The 27,521-nt window shown below is 37.6% G+C and overlaps 1 protein-coding gene and 1 pseudogene across 1 annotated transcript in view; both read left to right on the top strand.

Moving 5' to 3' along the window:
• Window positions 1-27,521, top strand: part of SH3BGRL (SH3 domain binding glutamate rich protein like) — a 94,953-nt gene that overhangs the window by 37,293 nt on the left and 30,139 nt on the right. The window lies entirely within an intron of this gene.
• Window positions 1,739-27,453, top strand: LOC102139371 (vacuolar protein-sorting-associated protein 36-like; annotated as a pseudogene).

Here is a 27,521-nt window from a genome sequence, read left to right on the forward strand (position 1 = left end):
GTTTTAAATAATAATATTTACTTGCAAATACTTTTTCAAGTAATATAATTTTATCTATTTTTATTTGTTATTTTTCAATTCTTGTAAGCTGAATGCGCTGTTACATAGCCTAAACCAAGAATGAGATAAGTACATTGGTGAACTAATGCCTTAAGTATTAACCCGTATGATAACATACTTCATTTCGTTCTTGGATTTCTGCACTGTCTGATGAATTTGCACAAGTTATTACAAAATAAACTGTGATCACGTTGCTTCTTGTTCTCTCATATATTGCAGTTTGTATGCAGTTTTAGATACCAGGGCTTAAAAATATTATAGTGATTTTATGTAAATATGTATAGTCTTTTTCTAGTGCTGGTTCATATTAATGGGTTTAAATGGAAAAAATGGTCCATGTAAGGAGCCATAGCACTGTCAATTAAAAATGTCAAACTCTAATATTTATGAAGAGGTTTATTCTGAACCATATCTAAGTGACCAATGGCCCATGACACAGCCTTCAGGAGATCATGAAAACATGTGCCCATGTTGGTGGTTGGACTCCAGCTTGGTTTTATATATTTTAGGCAGATATAAGACACCAGTCAGTACATGTAAGATGTACATTGGTTCGGTCCAGAAAGGCAGAACAACTGGAAGCAGGTGCTGGGAGGGGGGTAGCTTGCAGGTCATAAGCAGATTCAAAGATTTTCTGATTGGCAATTGATTGAAAGAGTTACTATCTAAAGATCTGGAATCAATAGAAAGGAGTGTCTGGGTTAAAGTAAGGGGTTGTAGAGACCAAAGTTTTTTCATGCAGATGAAGCCACTAGGTAGCAGGCTTCAGAGAGAATAGCTTGTAAATGTTTCTTATCAAACCTAAAGAGCCTGTTCTATTGGTAAATATAAAAGGGAGGAAGGTATAATGAGGCATGTCCAGCTCTCCCTTCCCATCATAGCCTGAACTAGATTTTCAGGTTAACTTTGGAATGCCCCTAGCCAAGAGGAGGGGTCCATTTAGATGGTTGGGGGGCTTTGGATTTTATTTTTGTTATACAGTATATAGTTAATTCACATTACTTTGTTCATATGTTTTGGGTATATAATGTAAATTCATTTCTCAATACAGTGACATTAAGAGCTCTTTGCCACAAATGACTTATAGCTGTGACATATGAGCTACAGCTTGTGAGTTATACACAGCATCTAGAGGGTTTAAGATTCGATATTACTGAAGTTTGGAAATCTTGAGTGTCCTGAGTAGAATGACAGTCCTCTTTTACAAAGAACCTGGAAAATTGAATAGCACCTTTTTAAGGAAGTCTGTGATCCATTAATGTCTCTACTCCCTAGAATTCGTGTCCAGGGGCTATGGAGCAAGTGTCCATGATTAAATGACATGGAGTTAATAGTAATCAAGGAGATTCTGAAATGGGAAAAGTTCCATTATACCCCTTACAGGATGTGCCGTGGGGGCATGGCTCACTTCTTCGGTGACCCGTCGCTCAAACTTCTGGGGGGAGCATGCAGATGGGCAGGCTGTGGGGCTCCGACCCCACAACAGTGTCTAGGGGTGAATGTTTACAGCTGAAGCCCCAGTGGGCGTGTGTTACAGTATGCTCCTTCAGTTTAGCCATCTGTAGGTGCCTTGTGTTAGTCAGCTCAATTAGACCCCACCCTGCCTTATCACAAGGACAAAGGGCTTTCTGTATCCCGGGGTTTCTTGCCTTGTTGTACCAGAAGAATCAGATCACATATGAGCTTGGAGAATGATTGCAAGGTTTTATTGAGCGGAAGTGGCTCTCAGCAGATGGTTGGGGAGCCACAAGGGAGATGGAGTGGGAAGGTGGTTTTCACCTGGATTCAGGCTGCTCAGTGGCCGGGCTGTCCTCTGACCACCCTGGCCAAACTGCACGTCGTGGTGGTTGGTGGCTTGCCAGCGACTGTTGGTGTGCTCTTACACTGGTGTGTTCCTTTCGACATCCAGCTGCTTGTGTGTTCTTCCACCTATGTGTTCCTCTTGATGTCCAGCTACTTGTGTGTGTGCCCAGTAGGGTCTTAGGGTTTTTATGGGTACGGGATGGGGGCATAATGGGCCAAGGTGGTCTTGGGAAATGCAGCATTTGGCAGGAAAACAGAAATACCTGTCCTCACCTAGGTGTGTGGGCACAGTCCCAGGGATGGAGCCCTAGCCAGGGACCACAACCTTCCCTTCCCAGCACTTCCATGCTCCCCTTCTGTATCAATTCGAGGTGTATGTCATAGTGGAAGGGGCATTGAACTTGGAGTATGAAGTTCAGAGCTTGTGTATGAACTCCACCATTCATAGCTGTGTTACAGGTCCCTTCATTTTTGTGAACCTCGGTGACCTCAACTAAAAAATGACTATACATTATAATACTACTCCCCTACCTATTCCATAAGGTTGTCATAATGAAAAAGATTATATATTCATAATTCAGTTATTCATCAACAAGTATATTTTGAGCATCTTCTGTGTGCTTGATTTTGTGCTAGGCCCTGAGGATTCAGCGGTGAACAGGATCGACATAGACACAGTCCCTACTTCCGTTAAGGTTACATTCTACTGGAAAATACAGACGTTAAAGAAGTAAATGCATAAATAAATATGTAGTTATGACTTCTGATAAGTACCAAGAAGAAAGAGGACAGAGTTTAGAGTGAGAGTGTAACAAAAGACTTACTTTAGATAATGTGATCAGGGAGGATGCCACTCCGGAGGTGACGCTTAAACTGAGTTCCAAAGGAAATAAGAAAGAAACAGGTATGTGATGTGCAAGGAAAATAACATTTCAGGCTGGGGGCTAGCAACTGAAAGGACCTAGATGAGGAAATTATCTTGGCATATTTGAGGAACACAGGTGATCCCTGGTGTGGCTAGAACAGACTGAATAATGTGCAATAAAATTGGAATTGAAGTCAGAGGAGAGATCAAATAAAGCCAGTGGTAAACTTTATAAACTGTAAAATCCTATACAAGTTTAAAGTGGTGGTGGTATGATTGGCACTATTATCATCAATATAACATTGCTGAGTTCTTTCATCCTTGTAATGTGTGGCCCCAACTGACTCTTGACGCATGAAGATAAGTCTGTGGACTCCTGTTTTTATGGTTTGACTCTGAGCTAAATTGGGTGAAAGCTGGATTCCCCTAACTTTCTTTAAGACCAAAAAAAAAAAATCTTAGGTTTCTTCTGTAGTTACTTTCCCCCAAATGAGATTTTTCATATCTTGTGGTTCCTAATTGGGTCACTGAATCAGTGCTCATTAGAACAATATGTTGATGTGCAGAAGTAAAACATATATGTTCACCACTTGGTGGTCTGTGGCTCTTCAAGGAGAGAAGTCAGAAAAACCACGTTGAACTGACCTTGGAAAATGTTTGTGTAGAGATAGATTTAAATACTGTTTTAGTAGCAGCCTGTCAGTAAAAGCTTTATTCACTCTTAATCTCTTAGGAAAACAAAAGATTCTGCCAATAAGAATCACACATTTCATCAGACGCGTATCTAAAAAGATGGACTTACAGGTGAAGTTCTATTTGTAAATTTGGAGTCAAGGGAATACTCATCACTCCTAACTCAGTTTATCACTTAAAAGAGTTGTGAAGGGCCGGGCGCGGTGGCTCAAGCCTGTAATCCCAGCACTTTGGGAGGCCGAGACGGGCGGATCACTAGGTCAGGAGATCGAGACCATCCTGGCGAACACGGTGAAACCCCGTCTCTACTAAAAAATACAAAAAACTAGCCGGGCGAGGCGGCGGGCGCCTGTAGTCCCAGCTACTCGGGAGGCTGAGGCAGGAGAATGGCGTAAACCCGGGGGGCGGAGCTTGCAGTGAGCTGAGATCCGGCCACTGCACTCCAGCCCGGGCGACAGAGCCAGACTCCGTCTCAAAAAAAAAAAAAAAAAAAAAGAGTTGTGAAATGTGGTGTCATTAGGCTTCTTTTTTAATTAAAGAGAGTTCAATTTTATTTTCTCTATAATGTTAGCCTTTGAGGGTGTCAGTATTCATATTCATCACTTTTAGAAGAGAGAAATTAGGATATCGTTTTGGTTACTTTCTTTTTTAAATCAGTTCCCTCTGAACCTAGTTATCTAAACAAAGTAGTAAACTATGTTATAGGATTTTGTCCTTTGCTGGAAAGCAGTCAGTTTGTTGCTGTATGTAGCTGATTGGAAGGGAGATTCCTAACTCTTACTGACCAATAGCTATTATCAATATAACTTAATTGCTGTCTGTTAAATGGTGATGATCAACTTTGTGATTAACCTGTCAAAATTGTGCTGAAAAATTAAATTATAGTTACAGTCAAAACAGAGTGTCCAATTTATGCAAAATTAATGTGAGCTAACAGTTTTCACAATGACTTACTTATTTTTTAGAATACCACTGTGATATAATAAAAATAGATACATTTTATTTTTGTCCCTGGTTTTTGGCACAGAGATTCTAAAACCCTTGGAATTTCCTGAGCGAGATAGAGGAGTGTTTCTTTCAATCACATCTGAGTTTGTACTAATGAGGTGACTCTTGGAGGTGGGGAGGTCAGAGAGCTGCAGGATGGAGGCTGGTTACCAGAGGGGAAACCTCCATAGAAACCCCTAAACAACAGTGTTCCAGGAACTTCTGTACTGGTAAACACATCTACATGCTGGGAAGGTGGTGCAAATTGACTTCACAAGTACAGAGGCTCCTGCATTAGGGACCCTTCTGGGACAAGCCATATGTACCTATTCATCTTGCTACTCATTTGTTATCTTTTATAACAAACTATAGCAAGTAGGGCACTTCCTGAGTCCTGCGAATTGTTCTAGTTAATTGTCAATCCTGAGAGCTGATAGTGGGAACTCCTGAAGTTTCAATTAACCAGTTAGAACTGTGGGTCACTATGGGATCCCACTTTTGGCTGGCGTCTGAAGTGGGAACAGTCTTTTGGGACTGAGCCTTTTAACAATCTAACATTAATTCCACAAAGATAGTGTCAAGAATCAAATTGTGGGACACTCACTCGGTGTTGGAGAATGGAGAATTGGTTGTTGGTGTGGAAAGATGACACATATTTAAGTGTTAGGAAAAAAACCACATCACCATCCTGGCCAGCTACTTTGCTTTGCAATAAAAGAAAGAATATTTTCCATTTAAATTCCAAGCATCTTCTTCAGTTCTGGTGTTGTAGCCTTTATCAGCTTTCATAGGTTATAGTGGCAATAACTCTAAGGAGAACCTTTTGGAGCTCAGTCAGCTTACTCAGATAGACTCATGGCAAGCCATTAGCAAACCTTTGTTGTAAAAGTGGCAGCTTTGGGTCCAAGGCTGCTGTAGCAATATTTTCTGGGTGCTATCAAATGAAATTAATAAAATCATTTGTGTGGTACTTAGCATCATTACGAGCACATAGTAGATACTGAATATATATGCATGTTCATATATATTTATATGCATGTTTTTGTGTGTTTCTCTCTCTCTCTATGTGTATATGTATATATATGTATATATACACACATAAATGTTTATGTATGTACAGGTGTGCGTGTCTACACAGACACCCACACACACGCCTCAAAGCCTCAGTAAAACTGGGGATAATAATACTTACTTGGCTGTTATAAAGTTTAAGTGAGATAATATGCTTAGCACAGTGCTTAAAACAGTAACTGTTCTATAACTATATATTATTATTGTTATTATTACAGGTATACCTTATTAAACTCTATTATCTCTAAAATATAAATAGCACCTAATGCAAGTTATTTAATTCCCTCTGAAATTTAGATCATAAATAGGGGTGACATTCTCAGTGTAGATCTGGGATACAGTAACTATTCAATAAATAGTAGTGAATTAGGGATGATGATGTCGATGATGATGATGGTGATAAGGAAGATGATGTCACTGTCACCTGTCCTCTGGAAAAGAAATGTAGGCTAGCTGCTAGTCTTTCTGAATAGCAGGATTTTACTACTAGTTGATGCTCTCCCAGAATTGTTTCTATTACTAAATTCACTTTTAACATGCCTATCCTGCTGTCCTTTCTCATGCCTTCTCTCTCACGCTCTCTCTCTCTCTCACTCTTGCATGCCAAAGCAAGCTGTTTCTTTGTGAAAGCACCCATGACATAGTTGAGCTTACTATTTTTTAGGTCCAGCTGTACATTTTAATGAACACTTTTCATATTGTGGAATAATGATCCAGTCTTTCCTTCTTAAAACATGTAGGGTGAAATCCTCACTATTTTTATGAAACAGCGTCTGATCTTGAACTTTTATGACCCACCTCAGTCACTTCACCTGTATCTTGACCCTGTCAGATCATGTCTTTATTTAAACTTTTGGTATTTTGTTCTTTATATGTTTTTGCATTAGTTTTTATTTTAAAAATATTTCTTTAAAGTATTTTTATCTTTACTATTGTGGTTTTGGTGCCTTCTTAAATTTTATGCTAGGGATGACTACTGCCTCATTCCTCTCACTGGAGGATATCATGTACAACTATGTGATATAAATACAACTTGCAATTGTGGGATTCACCTTTTCTGAGTATGAATATGGAAATCTATAATAGTAGTTGAATTTTTACTATCTATTGATTTGGAGAACAAATAATAACAAGAAGCTATCATGAATTTGATAACACTTTGAAATGAATTTGTATTTTAGTTTAAACAACAGCATCTACACATATTGAAAAAAAAATGTGTGTTTAAGTGCAAGACTTATTTATTCAGTCTATAGACAGTGCTTTGCATATATAGAGCTTTGTAGACCCTTTACAATGGGTCTACAAAGAGTTACAAACCCTAACTCTGTTTCTCCCTCCCTATTGTTCATCCCGACAGAGATCTCTGGACCACGGATTAGAAACCACTGCTGTAAGAATTCAGATATAAGGAAAATCAGTGTGCCTAAAATATGTTTAGAGAATATAGGACTTTGATATCCATGAGCATTTGAATACCTTGGCCAAGATTATACAGCCAATAACTTAGCAGAGTCAGGATCCATATCCAGGATTTTACATTGACATGACTTTGGCATGAATTTGAAAAATGAGTAGGAGAAAAGGAGTAAATGGATGTGGGAAGACATTCTATTTATTGAGTGCCGTTTGGGTGCCAAGCTCAAAGCCAGGCACTTTGCATTCCTCTTTCATGTAGTCTATGAAATAGGTGTTATTACGCCCATTTTACATTTAAGAAAACTGAGTCTCAGAGCATTTGAATACCTTGCCCAAGGTCTTATAGTCAATAATTTTAGAGCCAGGATCCGTATCCAGGATTTTACATTTTCGTTGTTCGACTACGAGAGGAAGAAGTCAGCTACTGTTAATGCTGGTAAAAAAAAGTTTGAATTTAAACTGGTAAGTCAGGAGTATACAGAAATTAGTTGTTTGCTTTTATACTTTCTTTTGGCAGGCCCATCTTAACTGCCTAGGTGTTTTTAAATGTCCTGTTGAGGAAGTTTGTGTGTTTTTCTAGGCCGTTATTCAACAGATTATTTTGTCTTTCATTGATTTATTATTAACATTTACCTCTACTCTCTAGGCTCTTTACATAGTCTAGAATAGTCTGTTTTTCACAGGCTATCTCGAACAAGTTGCAAAAACATAGATAGTTCCTTTACTGGCCCTTTCTAAATTCTTCAAATTGGATTTTAAAAAGTAGATTACAATTACAAATAAGTTGCATCAATATAGAAACACCTCGACTTGCTCACTTTCTCAAAGTAATAAGGCAAATGTTAAAAAATCATTTCTGCATTACGCATTAATGCAATACAGATGATGAAATGGCTTTCCTCATTTTCTCTTTAGTTTTCTTTCATGATTTTTACAAAGTGAATTTATGAACAGTTCAGTGCAGCTTTTCGTTTTTAAGGTATTAATGATTCTTCCAAGTTTTCCATTATTTTGCATTCAAATATGGCCAGGAGATGTGAATATTAATTACATTTTTTTAATGATTTTTATTATAGCAAAACATTCTCCATTGAGTTTTTTGGTGTAACATGGAAAACTTTTCTGTTGTGAAAGTGTATGTACTACTGAACGGCAAGAGAACTTATGGAAATTTTAAAGTTCTTAGATGAAGCTTAACTGTGGAAATATTCTACTTTTTCATCTCCCACTAAAATCATTAAGGCTCTCTGCGTCTTGAGACATGAATTCTTCACTTTGACTGTAGGTACCTGTTAATAGAAGTTTACTAAACAAGTTTTAATATCAGAAAGGGTTGTAATTCTGGGTTTTGAGCTATGTCCCTTTCCTTTGCCTTTTAGATTTTTGTGATTGTGTCTTGGACTAATGCCAGTAGTTATTGTGGATATTTATGAGCTAGCGAGTACTTATGAGACATCTGGGTTTCCATACACTGTAAAGTTGAACAATTAAAAGCACAAACTTTGGATTCAGGATACATGTTTTTAAATCTCATGTAATGGATCAAGCCATCATTTAATGGTGGTTGTCTTGAGTAGGTTACTCACGTTTACCCTCTTCTCAGAGAGTTCCTTTCTTTATCTGTCAAATGAAGATAATAATACCAACATCATAGATTTATTTTGAGGATTTAGAGATAATGTTATATGCTTCACACTGTGCTTAGTACATAATAGGCACTCAATTAAAGCACTCAGTTAAAGGTAAAGCTAACAAAATTATGATGAATATTATTTTAATGTTAGCAAAGAAAACATGCTTATGAGCTCAAAGATTTAGGATATAGTATGCCTGGCAGAGACCACTACCAAACTGTCCCAAAAAGTAGTTGCTTTTTTCTTTTAGGAAGTCTCCAGGTCTTACAACCCAGAGTTTGGAAGGGTTGGGGAGAGAGAAAAGGGATCAGATAATTTGTATTTTTAATGCTTAGGCTTGCTAGGTAGTTGAGTATCTGAAAAATGAATATGGAAACTTGCCTCAGTTGACAAAAGTAGAATGTAAGATAGGGAAAGAGAAATAGTGCCTCAACCAAACAAGTAAGAGCAATAGTTTACTGGTTTTCAGGTATGATATATAGACTACCCATCTCTACTCAGAGTAGTGTTTTTAATGCAGATTCCTAGGCCCAGGTCTTGACTTTCTGAAGTATATTTTCAGTCATACTGAGGTTTGAAAATCTCCTGGTATAACAAAATAAGGTTGATATGAGTTCAAATTTTTATTTTATTTTTCCACTTATTAACTGTATCCATGGCTCCTGTACTTCTTATGTTCCACTCCAACTCTGCTTTTACCACTCTAGCCTTTTTTTCTCCTTGTTATTATGTAACTCAATCAACTAACTGTACATACTCAATTAGATAGTTGTGTAACATGCCATCATTTGGTCTTAAACCATTGGAGTGCTATCACTGGCTCCCCCTATTGAACTTGTACAGTTTTCTAGCTGACAGCTGTTTTTTTAATTTCCTTACCTCTCATCCACAATGTCTGGTCCTGACATGACTGCCAATTCTTCTCCCTAGTTTCTATGTGGTCTGAGTTACTACCCTGACCAATCTGATGCCCAGGGTTGTTTGTTTTTTATAAGTTTACCCAATTTAGAGCCCCGATAGCAAACTTAATTCAAGGGTATGGGCTCAGATGCAAAACTCCAGAGTGTATAGCCTACAGATTCTATATTCACCCAATACTTCTTTGTACCCCAGTGCCAATCATGTCCATATCTAACTGAAAAGGCAAAAGCACATGTGCTAGGTGTGGAGAAATGGACAAGGATTCTGCACTTAAGCAGAATCTCAAAAAATAAACAATAATTTTATTATTAGAGATGAAGAGAAAGGACACTCCTGTGAGAGGTAACAGTAAGAGCAAATACATGACTTAGGACTGGTAAATGACTCAGTGTTAGGTTTTCTATAAACATTCCATTGTTTCTCACGGTGCAGTATGAGTAACGCCTGCTTCAAAAGTCTCAAAGGGTAACTGTTTAAAATTTTATTCATGGGTGCTCTAGACTTATTAAATTTGGATCCATGGGAATGCGACTCAACAGTCTGCATTTTCAACAACAGGCGCACCATCAAAAAACATCAAGTAGCTATATGTAACGAAGCATATGTAGTTGAAGACTTGAGAAGATTGAGCCATGTATTTCTGAAAGGGCTGAAAAGTATATAGTTTAGAGAATGCTCTCTTTCTATAAAAAAGTGGCAGCATTTGCAATTTGCCTCACACTACGGAACCGATACCATTTGAGTTATAATCCACAAGATTCTAGAAGAAAAGAAAGTTATCTGATCTAAAGTCCAGTAAGTTTTGTTGTGTGTGTGAGGGAAGGATGAAGGGAGAGAGAGAGACTGGGGGGGGGGGGGGAGAGAGAGAGAGAGAGAGAGAGAGAGAGAGAGAGAGAATAGGATGACAGTGCAAGGAGGCCCTGGTGTGACTTCTAAGTAGCAGGGAACCTTCAGTAAGAAAGAAGGCACAGTCTAAAGACTTGAAACCATGGAAATTAGTGGTGGAAGTGGCCATGGGTTCAGGCACCTCTGCCTTTGGAAAGTGAGTGAACAGTAGAAAGAACTACCTCTTGTGGCTTGAGTGCCAGTTCGGCCACAGTATAGTAGAACACCAGGTGGACTGCTAAGATTTTTGACTCTATTATCTGCCTCCTGCACAGCACCTTTGAATCTACCTGGGATCTGGGGGAACTCACCATACTGACGAGAAGAACACTGGCCAGGCTGGTTTTGTCACCTGCTAATTGTAGAGCCCCGGGGCCTTGAGCAAACAGGCAGTAGCCAGGGGGTGATTACAGCAGGCCTTGGGTGAGACACAGTGCTGTTTGCTTCAGGTCTGACCCAGTGCAGTCATAGTGGTGGTGGCCACTGGTACTTGTGTCACTCTATTCCTACCTTTGGGTAGTGCAGAACAGAGAGGGAGAGAGAGAGAGAGAGAGAGAGAAAGAGAAACTCCATTGCTTGGGAGAAGGTAAGGGAAGAGAACAAGAGTCTCTGCCTGGTAATTCAGAGAATTCTCCTGGAAATAGCCCAACACCATCAAGGTGATACCTCTATGAGTATGCAACAGCCAAAGCATTAATGGACTTGGCATGCCTTCTGAAGCAGCTGCAGCTTGGATCACAAGCCCAATTTATTTTGAATATCTGGAGAGCTTTTCTAAGAGAGGTACAAACAAGCCTAGACATTGAAGATTACAAGAAATACCTAACTTTTTAATGCCCAGATGACAAAGAACATCTACTAACATCAACACCATCTAGGCAAACATGACCTCATTAATTACTAAATAAGACACCAGGGACCAATCCTGGAGAAACAGAGGTATGTGAACTTTCAGACTGATAATTCAAAATAGCTGTGATGAGGAAACTCAAAAGAAATCAAGATAACACAGAGAAGGAATTCAGAATTCTATCATATAAATTTAACAAAGAGATTAAAATAATTAAAAAGAAACAAACAGAAATTCTGGAGCAGAAAATGCAATGAGGATACTGAGAAATGCATCAGAGTTTTTTAATAGTGGAATTGATCAGACAGAAGAAAGAAGTAGTGGTCTTGAAAACTGGCTACTTGAAAATGCATAGTCAGAGGAGACAAAAGAAAAAAGAATAAAAAAAAGTAGCATGCATACAGAATCTAAGATATGGTGGAAAAGGGCAAATCTAAAAGTTACGGGCCTTAGAGAGGAAGTGGAGAAAGAGATACGGGTAGAAAGTTCATTCAAAGGAAAAATGACAGAGAAACTTCCAAAACAGAGAAAGATATCGGTAAACAAGTACAAGAAGGTTGTAGAACGCCGAGCAGATTTAACCTAAAGAAAACTGCCTCAAGGCATTTAATAATCAAACTTCCAAAGATCAAGGATAAAGAAAGGATCCTAAAAGCAGCAAAAGAAATAACATAAAATGGATCTCCAATGCATCTGGCAGCAGACTATTCAGTGGAAACCTTATAGACTAGGAGAGAGTGGGACGAAATATTTAAAGTGCCAAAGGCATTATAATGATAATGAGCAAAAAGTAATCTCCTGAAAGTACAAAATTCACTGGTAAGAGGAAATACACAGAAAAAAACACAGATTATTATATCACTGTGACTGTGGTGTGTAACACTCTTATCCTAAGTAGAAGAACTAAACGATAAACCAATCAAAAACAATAACTACAGCATCTTTTGGAGACATAGACAGTACAATAATATGTAAATAGTAACAACAGAAAGTTAAAAAGCAGGGGGATGGTGTTAAGGTGTAAAGTTTTTATTAGTTTTATTTTGCATGTTTGTTTCTTAATGCAAATAGTGTTATTATTAGCTGAAAATAGTGGGTTATTAGATAATATTTGCAAGCCTCATGGTAACCTCAAAAAAATATACCGTGGATATACAAAAAATACAAAAGCAACAAACTAGATCATATCACAGAATCACCTTCGCTAATGGAAGATAGGAAAGAAAGAAAGAAAAGATCACAAAACAACAAGAAAACAAATAACAAAATGGCAGGAGGAAGTCTTTACTTACCACAACAACATTTAATATAAGTGGACTGAATTATCTAATCAAAAGTTGAAGAGTGAATGAATGGATATTAAAAACAAAAGCAATTAATGTTGCCTGTAAGAAACATATTTCACCTCTAAAGATAGATATAGACTGATACATATGTACATATACATAGTCTGAAAATAAAGGGATAGAAAAACATATTCCATGTCGATGGAAAACAAAAAAAGAGCAGGAATAGCTATACTTATATAAGACAAAATTGATTTCAAGACAAAAACTATATGAGACAAGGTAGGTCACTATATAATGATAAAGGAGTCAATTCAGCAAGAGGATATAACAGTTTTAAATATATATGTACCCAACGCTGGAGCATCCAGATATATAAAGCAAATATTGTTAGAGCTGAAGAGAGGTAGTCCCTAATAAAATATTAACTGGAGACCTATATCCCACTTTCAGCATTGGACAGATCTTCCAGATGGAAAATCAAAAAAGAAATATTGAAATTAATCTGCATTATAGACCAAATAACAAGAAAAATGCTGCAAACTATACAGATGTATGGAAATTAAATAATATGCTGCTGAATTACCAGTTCGTCAAGGAAGGAATTAAGAAAGAAATTGAAAAAAATTTTGAAATAAATAATAATGGAAACACAACATACCAAAATGGATGAGATACAGCAAAAGCAGTAGTAACAGGGAAGTTTATAGATATAAGTGTCTACATCTGAAAAAGGGGAAACTTGAAATAAGTAACCTAACAATGCATCTTAAAGAACAACAAAAGCAAGAGCAAACCAAAAGCAAAATTAGTACAAGAAAAGAAATAATAAGGAAATAAATGAAATTAAAATGAAGAAAACAAAGCAGATCGGTGAAAGTAAAAGGTGGTTTTTGGAAAAGCTAAACAAAATTGACCATCCTTTAACTAGACTAACTAAGGGAAAAATGAGAGATGTAAATAAATAAAATCAGACATGAAAAAGGAGACATTACAATTGATACTGCACAAAATAAAAACATTATTAATGGCTACTATAAGCAACTATACGCCAGTAAGCTGGAAAATATAGAAGAAATGGACAAATTTCTACACACATGAAACCTACCGACATTGAACCACGAAGAAATCCAAAATCTGAGCACAACAGTAACAAGTAATGAGATCAAAATCATAAGTAAAAGTCTCCCAGTAAAGAACTACCTTGAACCTGAAGGTTTGACTGCTGAATCCTACCAAATGTTTACAGAAGAAATACTTTTAATCCTACTCAAAGATTTTGAAAAATAGAGGAGAGAATACTTCCAAACTATGAGGCCAGCTTCTCCTTGACACCAAAACAAGACAAAGACATATCAAAAAAAGAAAACTGATGCAAAAATTCTCAGCAACATACTAGCAAAACAAATTCAACAATATATTAGAAAGATCATTCATCATAACCAAGTGGTATTTATTCCTGGGGTGCAAGGATAGTTCAACATGCAAATCAATCAGCGTGATACATGATATCAACTGAGTGAAGAATACAAATCATATTATCATTTTAATTGTTGCTGAAAATCATTTGATAAAATTCACCATCTCATTATTACGAAAACTCCCAATAAACTGGGTATAGAAGAAACATATCTCACCTTAGTAAAAGCTCTATGTGATATGCACACAGCTAGCAAAATACTGAATGGAGAAAACTGAAAGCATTTTCTCTAAGATCTGGAACATGTCAAGGCTGCTTACTTTCACCACTGTTATTCAACATAGTGCTGGAAGTCCTACTAGAGCAATTTGACAAGAAAGAAATAAAGGGCAACCAAACTGTAAAGGAGGAAGTCAAATTATCTCTGCAGATCATATGGTATTATATTTGGAAAAACCTAAAGACTCTGCAAGAAAACTATTAGAAACTGATCTACAAATTCAGTAAAGTTGTAGGATACAAAATCAACATACAAAAACCATTAGCATTTTTATATGCCAACAGTGAACAATCTGAAAAAGAAATAAAAAATTAATCTCATTTGCAATAGCCAGAAATAAAATTAAATAACTGGACGTTAAACAAAGAAGTAAATGATCTAATGAAAACCATAAAACATTGATGACAGGAACTGAAGAGGACTCCAAAAAATGGAAATACATCTCATTTTCATGGATTGGAAGAATCAATATTGTTTAAATGTTCATCCTACCCAAAGTGATCTCCAGATTCAGTGCAGTCCATATCAACATACCAATGGCATTCTTCACAAACATACAAACAACAATCTGTACAGTTATATAGAACCACAGAAGACACAGAATAGTTAAAGCTATCTTAAACAAAAAAGAACAAAACTGGAGGAATCACATTATCTGACTTCAAATTGATGGTGGTGGTGGCCTATCTGGAGCAGCCTCTGTGGGGATGCCAGCTACAGTGGGGGAGATGCAACTGGGGCTACACACTGTGCAGAGCCAGCAGGGGCTGGTAACTGGTGGGAGCCCCATCCCCTACTGAGTTGGCAGGGTGGGAGCCCCATGCTCCTGTGTGCAGCTGCAAATGCCCAGCCAGAGTTCTGAACCCAGGCATCCCTGCCCTCTTGCAAGGCTGGAAAGCCATCCCTGCTTCTGCAGGCTCAGAAGTGCCTTCTCCCTTTCTCTGGCCTCTTTCCGCTCCTGGTGCCTGCTCTTGGGTGAAGCAAAGTTGTGGCCATGTCTGGGTGCTGTAGCAACCCAACTGGGTGTTTGCATGATTGGAGCGGTGCTGACACACCAGACCCTGCTGCCTCAGCTTCCTCTGGACTTTGAGCACTGAGGATCATGAGAGGGATACCAAGGAAGCTGAGGGTTGCTTGGCACGGGCCTGCAGGCACCCCTTCGCACAAACAGCCTGGGTGCTATGGATGGCAGGTTGATGGTGGCAGAAGGCAGACAGTCTCCTGGGTGGAAAGGGATGGGTTTCAGGTGAAACCCCACCTTCAAGCCAGATACAGTCTGAAGCCTGGAGGCCAGGCTGCCAGTTCCAGGTGGAGTCCATGGCCCAGAGTGATAACTTCGGTGTTTTTCCTTGGCCCACCCATGGCTTCCCATGGACCAATCAATAACCATTTCCTCCCTGTGAGCCCATAAAAACCCCAGACTCAGCCAGACTCTGACAGACACTGAGATTACTAGCTGCAGGAAGGCGCTACTCACCTTGGGTCTCCTGAGTGTTCTGTCACTCAATAAAGCTCATCTCCTGGCTGACACATGCACCCCTGCTCACTATGTTGTGGGTAACAAGAGAGAAGAGCTACAGTCCTTTGGGGAGCCCAGACTTAGGGTGTCCCTGAGCCAGAGATGTGACATCCTCTTTGGGGCTCTGCAGTTCCTGGCATCTGCAAGCACCACTACGTTCCCCACATGCAGACGCAGGTGGTTGCAGTGGAAGGCACATGTGGTACATCTGGTCCAGTCACAGCCTTGCATGGAGCTGGTACCTGTGTCAGTGCCTGGAGCTGCCTGCCCAACAGCAGAAGCCAGCATGCCTGGCTGTGCACAGTGTCTGGTCCCCACACTTGCTCACCCACAGACCCCTCACTTCTCTGCCCCTGGCTTGCCCTTGGCAGGTATGGGATCCAGGACAGTGGTGCGAGCCAAGTGCAGCCTGCCAAACTGAATGGGTGGAATAAGCCTAGAAGTTGTAAGTAATACTGAAGCACAAGGTCCTGCCAGCTACAGAGTTTTCTAGCTTGCAAAATTACACCCCAAGGATCCCATGACAAAATTATACTACAGTGCTATAATAACCAAAACAGCATGGTATTGGCATAAAGACAGACACACAGACCAATAGAACAGATAGGAGAACCCTGAAACAGATCCACACATTTACAATAAACTCATTTTCTGCAAAAGTGCCATGAACATACACTGGGAAAAAGAGAGTCACTTCAATTAATGGTACTGGAAAACTGGACATCCATATGCAGAAGAATGAAAGTGGACCCCTATCTCTTGCCATATACAAAAATCATATTTAAATGGATTAAAGACCTAAATCTGAGATGTTGAAAGTACTACAAGACACTGCTACAAGAAAACATTGGGGGAGACTTTAGGATATTGGTCTGGGCAAAAATTGCTTGAGTAACACTGCACTGGCACAGGCAACTAAAGCAAAAATGAATAACTGTGATCACATCAAGTTACAAAGCTTCTGCACAGCAAGGGAACAATCAACAAAGTGAAGAGACAGCCCACAGAGTAGTAGAAAATATTTGCAAACTATCCATCTGAAAAGGCATTAATAACCAGAATATATAAGGAGCCCAAACTATTCTCGAGGGAAAAAAAAAAGCTTATAATCCAATCTAAAAATGGGCATACAGATGGCAAACAGAAATATGGAAAAATGCTCAACATTACTTATCACCAGAGAAATGTAAACCAAAACTACAATGATATATCATCTCACCCCAGTTAAAATGACTTATCTAGAAAGACAGGCAATAAAAAGTTCTGGTGAGGATGTGGAGGAAAGGGAACCCCCATACACTGTTGGTGGCAATGTACATTAGTACAACCAGTATGGAGAACTGCTCATAGGTTCCTCTAAAAACTGAAAATAGAGCTACCACGTGATTCAGCAATTCTACTGCTGGATATACCCCAAAGAAAGGAAATCAATATATCAAAGAGGTATTCTGCACTGTTGTAGCATTCACATTGTTCACATGCTACTGTTGTAGCATTCACATTGTTGTAGCATTCACATTAGGTAAGATTTGGAAGCAATCTAAGTGTCCATCAACAGATAAATTAAATGTAAAGGAAATGTGGTACATATGCACAGTGGAGTACTATTCAGTCATAAAAATGAGATCCTGTCATTTTCAACAGCATGGATAGAACTGGAGATCATTATATTAAGTGAAATAAATCAGGCGCAATAAGGCAAATGCCATGTGTTCTCACTTATTTGTGGAATCTAAAATTCAAAACAATTGAACTCATGGCCATAGAAAGAAGAAATGTGGTTACCAGAGATTGGGAAGTGTAGTGAGGGGGTCGGGAGGAGATTGGAATGGTTAATGGGTAAAAAGAAGTTGGAAAGAATGAGTAAGACCTACTATTTCATAGCACAACAGGGTGACTGTTGTCAATAATAACTTAATTGCTAAATATTTAAACAACTGAGTATAATTGTATTGTTTGTAGCACAAAAGTATAAATGCTTGTGGGGATAGATACCCGATTCTCTATGATGTGGGGATGGATACTGAATTCTCTATGATGTGATTATTAACATTGCATGCCTGTTTCAAAACATCTCATGTCCCCCATAAATATATATACCAACTATGTGCTCACAAAAATAAAAAAAATAAAAAATACGTAAATTCTTACTTGATTGTATTTATACAGGTCTTTTACATATATTCTAATATATTTACATGAATAATCATAATAATTTATGAGGGTAAGAACTCATGTCCCTCTTTTAGACCTCAGGAAACTGAGGCCTTGAGGATTTAAGTGATTTGCTTATTACCTCATGTCTAATAGGTCAAATAGCCAAATGGTGAACCAAATTTGACTCAGAGTCCAGTATTATTGTTAATACACCACATTGTCTCCCTCACCTATTGAAATGATAGCAGTAATAATGACAACTGACATTAATTGAAAGCTTATCATATGTCAGACATTTTTAAAGCATTTTATTAATTTATTTAGTCATCTTTTTTGAGTTATTTTTTTCTACCAAAGTTGGCTTTCTTTCTTGACTTCTAAAATCCTTGTATCTAATGTATGTCTTTTCCATGCAAATCTTCACAATTCTTTAGGAAACACAGACCAAAAAATGTAGGAAAAAAATCCAAGAAAAAGGAGTGGTAGGGGGAACACATAAATTACAGGACTGGACACATTATGTTCATTTGGGACTATGTTCATGTAGTTGTCTCTGTCAATCAGTTGTAGGGCTGTAGTTAAGTAACAAGACATCACCTAATCTACTATTTAAAATGTTAGTTGACAGGGTACATTTCTATGAAAAAGTTTAGCTAAGCCTCCTATTTTATGAAGTTTAGGTTATTGTGCCAACATGCAACATGTAATGTCATGCTTGTTGCCCTAAGGTGTATTGATCATCTTCGAATTGTTTGCTTTCTCAAACTAGACAGGCAGAGAACAAAAACCAGTTGTATGTATTAATATATAGTAAGCTTTAAACTTAAGCCAATTTTAAATGGATTTCTAGTAGCTCATGAATCAAGTGTGATTAACAGCTTTAAGAAAGGTTCTTTTTTTATTTTATTTTTTAATTATACTTTAAGTTCTCAGATACCTGTGCAGAACGTGCAGGTTTGTTACATAGGTATACACGTGCCATGGTGGTTTGATGCACCCATCAACCCATCATCTACATTAGGTATTTCTCAAAATGCTATCCCTCCCTCCACCTCCTGACAGGCCCCGGTGTGTGATGTTCCCCTCCCTGTGTTCATGTAAAAGAAAGATTCTTTCCTGTCCACAAACAAAGGTCATTTTAGAACTTGGGGATAGGCAGAGGAAGAAAAACCTAGAAGGTGTCAGATGCTAGCAGAGCATTTTTGCCTGCTTCATTACTTTGCATCCCTCTTTTCTGGTTTAGTTCTTGGGCCTGAAAGTCAATATACTCTACTTTTCTTCAGTGAATGTCTTCTGATTTAGAATTAGGCCAAAACAGGCTTTGATTGAAAGACGAAAATACTGCTAGTAACTGATTTTACAGTGATTACAGCATCAATAGAATAGATTTTGTCAGTATTCTCGTGAGAGAACTATCCAAATGGTGCATTGTGGTTTAAACAAGGCTTTCTGCTCTGAATAGGCCTATACTTAAAAGTATTTATTGAGTACCTGCAATGTATAAGGCACTCTGTTCTGTATTCTGAGGCACACCAACATAAATCAGATGTGAGACCTGCCCTTGAGGAGACTCTGTTATCTAGTAGAAATAACAAGACTTTTATATGAAAGTGTATTTTTTCACATTTCACATCATATTTCACAAAAAATATCTAGGTATGTATATATTTTTTTCCAGATTTCTTCCTTTGCACACAATGATTAGGCTTGGCAAGCTTGCTTTTATGTAATAAGAGATCTTAAAATGCAGAAGCAGTTATATCAGCAGGTAACTGTGGAAGTAGAAGGCAAAAGAGAAGTACATTGCATTAATTTACTGATTGTTCATGCCTTACTGTGTGAATAACCATTATATATATATATATATATATATAAATTAAAACCTCTTAACTTGTAAAGATAGAAATTACTGAATATATCATCTTGTTTTGCTGTACCATGTTAGTTTTCTTTTTGTTCAGATAGTTCTGTCTGTTATAATTTTATGGTATCCAGTCCATCACTGATGGGCGCCTAGGGTGATTCAATGTCTTTGCTGTTGTGAATAGTACGGCGATGACTATGCAAGTACACTGTCTTTTTGGTCGAATGATTTTCTTTTGGATATATACCCAGCAATTAGATTTCTAGGTCAAATGTTAGTTTTGTTTTAAGTTCTTTGAGAAATCTTCAAACTGCTTTCCACAGTAGCTGAAATAAATTATGTTCGCATCAACAGCATATAAGCATTCCCTTTTCTCCATAGCCTCGCCAGCATCTGTTGTTTTTTGACTTGTTAATAGCAGCCATCCTGACTGGTGTGAAATGGTATCTCATTATGGTTTTGATTAACATTTTTCTGATGATTAGTAACGTGGAACATTGTTTTATATGTGTGTTGGCCGTTTGTATATCTTCATTTGAGTAGTGTCTATTCATGTCTTTTGCCCATTTGTAATGGAGTTAATTTGTTTTTGTTTGTTAATTTGTTTAAATTCCTTATAGATTCTGGATGTTAAACCTTGGTTAGATGTGTAGTTTGTGAATATTATCTCACCTTCTGGTCTGTTTACTCTGGCACTAATTTCTTTTGCTGTGCAGAAGTTATTTAATTAGGTTACACTTGTCAATTTTTATTTGTTTTTTCTTTCTTTCTTTTTTTTTTTTCTTCTTGCAATTGCTTTTGATTACCTAGTCATAAATTCTTTCTCAAGGAAGATATCCAGTATAGTTTCCTAGGATTTCTTCTAGGATCCTTAGAGTTTGAGGTCTTACATCTAAATATTTAATTCACCTTGAGTTAAATTTTGTACTTCAGTTAAGGAAGGGGCCCAGATTCAATCTTCTGCATTTGGGTAGCCAGTTATCCCAGAAACGTTTATTGAATAGGAAGTTCTTTCCCATTGTTTATTTTTCTAAACTTTGTCAAAGATCAGATAACTGTAGATGTGCAACTTTATTTCTGGGTTCTCTATTTTTTTTATCTTAGTCAGTAAGTCTGTTTTAGTACCAGTACCATGCTGGTTCGATTATTGTAGCCTTATAGTGCAGTTGGAAGTCAGATAATGTGATGCCTCTGGCTTTGTTGTTTTTGCTTAGGATTTCTAGAGCTATTTGGGCAATATTTTAGTTTCATATGAATTTTAAAATAGTTTTTTTTGTAGTTCTCTGAAGAATGTTATTTTTAGTTTGATAGCAATAACATTGAATCTGCAGATTTCTTTTGGCAGTGCGGCCATTTTAACAATATTATTCTTCCAAATCATTAGCATATAATGTTTTTCCATTTGTTGGTGTTGTCTTTGATTTCTCTTGGAACTGTTTTGTAGTTTTTGTTATAGAGATCTTTCACATTTTGGTTTGATGTGTTCCTAGGTGTTTTATTCTTTTGTGCCTATTGTAATGGAATTGCATTATTTACTTGGCTCTCAGCTTGGATGTTATTGTTCTATAGAAATGCTACTGATTTGTGTATATTTATTTTGTATTAGAAATTTGTACTGAAATAGTTTATCATTTCCAAGAGGCTTTTGGAAGAGGGTTTAGGGTTTTCTAGGTATAGAATCGTATTGTCTGTGACAAGAGATAATTTGACTTCTTTTTCTATTTGGATGTTTTTATACTTTCTCTTGCCTCATTGCTGTGGCCAGGACTTCCAGTACTATGTTGAAAAGGAGTGATGACACTGGGCATCCTTGTCTTATTGCAGTTTTCAAGAGAAATGATTCTAGTTTTTGCCTATTCATTATGATGTTGGCTGTTGGTTTGATATAGATTACTCTTTTTATTTTGAGGTATGGTTCTTTGACACCTAGTTTCTTGAGGGTTTTTATCATGAAAGGATACTGGATTTTATTGAAAGCTTTTTCTGCATCCAGTGAAATGATTATATGGCTTTTGTTTTTCATTCTGTTTTTGTTGTGAATCACATTTATTGATTTATATATCTTAAACCAACCTTGCATCCCCAGAATGAAGTCCTGCTTGATTGTGGTGCATTAATGTTCTGTCGTGCTGTTGGACTCAGTTTGCTAGTATTTTGTTGAGGATTTTTGTGTCTAGGTTTATCAGGGATATTGGCCTGTAGTTTTCTTTTTCCTTGTAACTTTGCCAGGTTTTGGTATTAGGGTAATGCTGGCTTTTTAGAATAAGTTAGAGAGATTTCCTTCTGCTTTGTTTTGGGAATACTTTCAGAGGAATGGGTACAAGTTCTTCTTTGACTGGTAGAATTTGACTGTGAATCCATCTGGTCCAGGGCTTTTTTTTTTGGTTGGAAAGTTTTTTTAAATTACTGCTTCAATTTTGGAACTCAATATTGGCCTGTTCAGGGTTTCAGATCCTTCCCGATTCAATCCCAGGAGGTTGTGTGTTTCCAGGAATGTATTTATATCTTCTAGATGTTTTAGTTTGTGTGCATAGAAGTGTTCATAATGGTTCCTGAGAATCTTTTGTATTTCTGTGGGGTCATTTGTAATGTCACCTTTGTCCTTTCTGATTGTGCTTATTTGAATCTTATGTCTTTTTATCTTTGTTAATCTAGATAGTGTATGTCTGTCAGCAGGTTTTATATTGTACCATGCAGATAAACCTACAAGCCCGTAGATGGCACTTACAGGTAAGAGCTGGCTGCACTCAACACAGCTAGGTATATACTTGATTCTTGTTTACCGAGAGACTCTTTGATGAGGGCCCTGCTGTGTCACAATTTCAGTGGACCAGGCTGGGGCACCCAGCACTGGCCCACACAGACTAGTTCCAGGTCAACAAGCTGGCCCTGGTGGCAAGTCTCATTGTCCAGAAGAGACAGCTGCTATAGCAGCTCTCTTCCCTACCCAGGCTTATGGCAGGGCAGAGCACAATTCCAGTGCCTACTGCTGAGGCACTTTTCACAGTTTTGGCTGTGGAGACCCCCTACTTAACTCCAGAACAGAATTTCCAATCTCTGGCGAAGGACTAAAATGCCTGCGTGGTTGTGCCACCAGGTTGCATGACTGACTTTTATGAACCCGGATTAAAAATTGCATCCTGCTCTTAGTCTTGGGTATGGGAAAATATCCGCAGCTTTTCCTGGTGTCTTTCCCTCACAGTGTCTTCAAGCCTCTTCCCATGTTAGCTCCAGGGGTTGGGAGAAAGAAAGCGCTGTCCATTGGCCTGAGTTTCTTGGATCTCCAGTGGAAAGATGAATCATAGTGGGAGGCTCTCTGCCTCTCTCATGTACTTTTATCACTTTTATTTTTTCTCACTTTTATCAGCTCTATGCCATCACAGGGCCTGTTTGCTGACATTCTTCTCCCAAGGATCTGGGATGTTCCTCACAATTCTGGTGGATCCTCATTTTCCTTCTTGAATTAAAGCTCACAGAGTTTATCTATATGAACTATGTTGTTATTTCCAAGTGGCTGAGGCATGCTCTAATACACCTTCTTGGGAAAACAAAACAAAAAGACAAAAAAAACTTAGCTATCTTTATTTCTCTTCCTCTGACACCTAGAACAAGTGTCAAGAAAAGTCTCAGCTCAATAAATAGTTGTTAAATGGGTGCTTGATTGAATAATTCTTAATTCTTAATCTTTCCCAACCAATACATCAGCAAATCTCATTAGTTATTTTAATAATGTCTCTTAGAGAGTAAATTTCCTCTCCATTTTTACAACTTATATCTTCCACTTGACCCTTGTTCTTTCAGACCTAGATTAAACAATAATTTCTTAACTACAGTCTATTTTCAACCTATCTTGCATACTTCTCTTATACTAATTTTCCTCACTGATTTCCTTGTCTCATTTTATTGCTTATAACATACACATTATATTAGGGGACTCATGAATCCTGTTAACAATCCCTTTTGTAATGTGAATCTTGCAATTAAGCATTCCATTACATAATATCTTATATGTCTGCAAAGTTTTACATGCCTATAGTTTCCCTTCTTATGTAGTATTTTTGCCTTCTCTTGTAGTCCCCAGAACACTGCTAGGCCCAGAATGAGTACTTAATAAATACTTGTTGCCCTGACATACAGACGGTTATCCATTTGTGTTTTTGTGAAAAAGCTAAACTCTTATTCAACAAAGTGATTGAAAGAAACCAGAAAGTAACTATGCAAGTAGTTAGGAAGAATATCGGTGAACGGAAATTTTAATCTTAAAAACTAGTGCTCTAAAGGGGCAGTACAAAGGAACTTTTTGGGAAGTAATTAAACTGTTCTCTATGGTAGTTACATGACTCTATGCATTTGTTAAAATTCATAGAAATGTACAACAAAAAAAGTGAATTTCACAGTGTATAATTTAAAATAAAATTTGAAAATATTTTTAATATAATGAAGGTTTTAACTTTTTTTTTAATGCAGTATCCTAAGCAACATCTTGTCTCCATGTTCTGGAGTTATGCACTTGCTTTTACTTTCTTAAAAATAGTTTCAACTGGCTGGGTGCAGTGGCTCTCTCATGCCTGTAATCCCAGCACTTTGGGAGGCCGAGGTGGGCGGATCACGAGATCAGGAGATCGAAACCAGCCTGGCTAACACGGTGAAACCCCGTCTCTACTAAAAATACAAAAAGTTAGCCGGGCATGGTGGCACGTGACTATAGTCCCAGCTACTCGGGAGGCTGAGGCAGGAGAATCGCTTGAACCCGGGAGGCGGAGGTTGCAGTGAGCCGAGATCCGAGATCTTGCCACTGCCTTCCAGCCTGGGTGACAGAGTGAGACTCCATCTCAAAAAAAAAAAATATATATATATATATATATATAGTCCCAACTATAATGGTAGGTGATTATTTCCCTTCCTAGTCTCCCGCATAATACTTTGGTATAACCCAAGTTTGGTGTTGTACTCTATCCTCTTCTTTTTCCTTTTCCACATTTAAAAGAAATTATTAAGTATAGTTGAAATTATGCCTTCAATGATATACAGTAGCCTGATTTATATAAAGTTTACCAACTTCAATTATTTTTTTTCACCTCAGAACAAACTTTCAAGGCCAAATTCTTGTTATTCATAAAGCACCCTAGGTGCAATAAAAATGCAGAATTTAGACCTTAGTTTAAGCTTTTCTTTTTCTCAGTAAATACTGTTCACAGTCATGAGCCATCTTTTCCTTCAATTGTACTAGTAGATAATAGGCACCAGGCAGTCATTGAATGTATCCAAATATACCTGGTCCCCCTGTTGGATGGAAAAGCTAGACAGCTTCATTTTGTGACCTGATACTCTGCTGAATAAGCAAAGACGATGGAAATTTCCTTTCCAGACCAGACCATTTTATGAAAATAACTTCTTAGCCAAGAAGCTATTGGGGTTGATGAGGCCCCTATTCTGTGCTAGGCTACATGGAAAGATTGCTACAATATATCAGACATTTTGATAGAAAAGAGCAAAATAATTGCAGCAGTTCTTTGAATGGAAAATTTTAACATTACAAATAAATTCCATCTGTGTCTGCACATGTAGTAGTTACAAGAAATTTTATAGCCTTAACTTTTGGTCAAACTGGCTACACAATGTTGGGGTAAGAAAGACTGGAATTTCCAGACCTTCATTAATCATACCTGCATGTAGGTGAACCCCAAAATTATATTGACCAGAAGTTGTGATAAGAATTGTACTCTGTTTAGCAGATGTGTGTTTATTTAGGAAATGAATGTATTCAGCAAAACCTCAAATAAAATATATTCATAAATTCACCATCAGGTAGAGTTAAAAAAATACTGCTTTAAGTTATACCATAGCTTCTAATCTTAAGTTTGTGATATTTATAAAAAGTCCTGCTGATTTTTAATGAAGACTGCATAATTAAAGAAACCTCCTAAGACTTTCCATAAGTCAAGGGACACCCAGCTCTCTACTAATTATCATAAACTAAATTGGCAATCTGGGACATTTTATGAAAATTACTTGTATTTTAATGGATTTTATGCTATACCATTTAAAATATGTTTTTGATTTCAATTCTATACTTGAAAAGAAATGAATGCTGAAAAATGTATTAGACAAAAATATTTATTAGAATAACTGCTTAAAATATGTTTTTAACTGTTAAAAGAAAGTAATTTTATATTTTAATACTATAGTTTTCTGTTTATTATTTTAAAGCCACTCTTTTTTTTCCCATTGGTTTGACTAGCTAGCTTCCCATTTTCAATTTTTAGTATGAAAAATTTCCTGATTGTTTAACAAATTACTGTTATTCTTTTTTTTATTTAGGACTTAATTCTTTAATTTCCTCTTGTATAATATGGTGGTAAAGATCATGGGTTCTAAAGTTGAGCTGTTTAGTTTGAATCTCTGTTCCACCATTTTCTAGCTGTGTTCTCTTGGGCAAGAAAGTTAAACTGCTCTGAGAACTGCTTTCTCGTTAATTAAAATGAGACACAGTGCTTAGTGTCATGTCTGGCATATGATATAAGTATTTAAAATGTATAATTCTCACATATGTTTCACTGAAGTATGGCAAATTGAATTTTAATGTCCCACTAAACTTTAAACATTCTAAAACAAAAATAGTATTTTCTAATTTTTTTTGCTTTCTGAAAACCAAGGCTGTGGAACCAGAACTAACCTACAGGACTTCGGGGGTAGCTTCCACTGCTAAGATATTTCTTGGAAACATGAACTGAAGAATATAGAAAAAGTATTAATCATTTTTAAAATTGCTGCAGGACTACAAGCGCCTACCATCATGCCCGGCTAATTTTTTGGTATTTTTAGTAGAGACGGGGTTTCACCGTGTTAGCCAGGATGGTCTCGATCTCCTGACCTTGTGATCCACCCGCCTCGGCCTCCCAGAGTGCTGGGATTACAGGCCTTTGAAGAACTCAGCAAACTAATGATCAAGGCTAAGGAAATGGTGGAGTTATCAAAATCAATTGCTAATAAAATTAAAGACAAACAAGGTGACATCACAGAAGATGAGACCATCAGGTTTAAATCCTACTTGCTGAGCATGGGAATAGCTAACCCAGTTACCAGAGAAACCTACGGCTCAGGCACACAGTACCACATGCAATTGGCCAAACAGCTGGCTGGAATATTGCAGGTGCCTTTAGAGGAATGAGGGGGAATAATGTCACTCACGGAGGTGTACTGCTTAGTAAACCGAGCTCGAGGAATGGAATTACTCTCACCAGAAGATTTAGTGAATGCGTGCAAGATGCTGGAAGCACTGAAATTACCTCTCAGGCTCCGTGTGTTTGACAGTGGCGTCATGGTAATTGAGCTTCAGTCTCACAAGGAAGAGGAAATGGTGGCCTAGGCCCTGGAGACAGTTTCAGAAAAGGGATCCCTAACATCGGAAGAGTTTGCTAAGCTTGTGGGAATGTCTGTCCTTCTAGCCAAAGAAAGGTTGCTGCTTTCAGAGAAGATGGGCCGTCTTTGCCGTGATGACTCAGTGAAAGGCCTGCGTTTTTACCCAAGTTTATTTATGACACAGAGCTAAGGGTTTTGTGTTTAAAATCCTTTTTGTCCATATGCTTGCGTCGTGTAGAGGTTGTATGACATTGAGCTAAGAGGTAAACCCCGATCAACTGAGAATCTATTAGAACTTCAAAAAAACAATTGCTACATAGCAGCAGTCTTTTTAAATTATTTCTTAACACTTCCACTTGTTTTCACATCAAGAAAAATTGAATTATTTATACGGAATTCTACATATTCTGGAAGGCTGGGAATATTTAGTGCTTTTTTCCTGTTC

This window comes from Macaca fascicularis, chromosome X, assembly GCF_037993035.2.
Source record: "Macaca fascicularis isolate 582-1 chromosome X, T2T-MFA8v1.1".
In the NCBI taxonomy this organism is placed as follows: domain Eukaryota; kingdom Metazoa; phylum Chordata; class Mammalia; order Primates; family Cercopithecidae; genus Macaca; species Macaca fascicularis.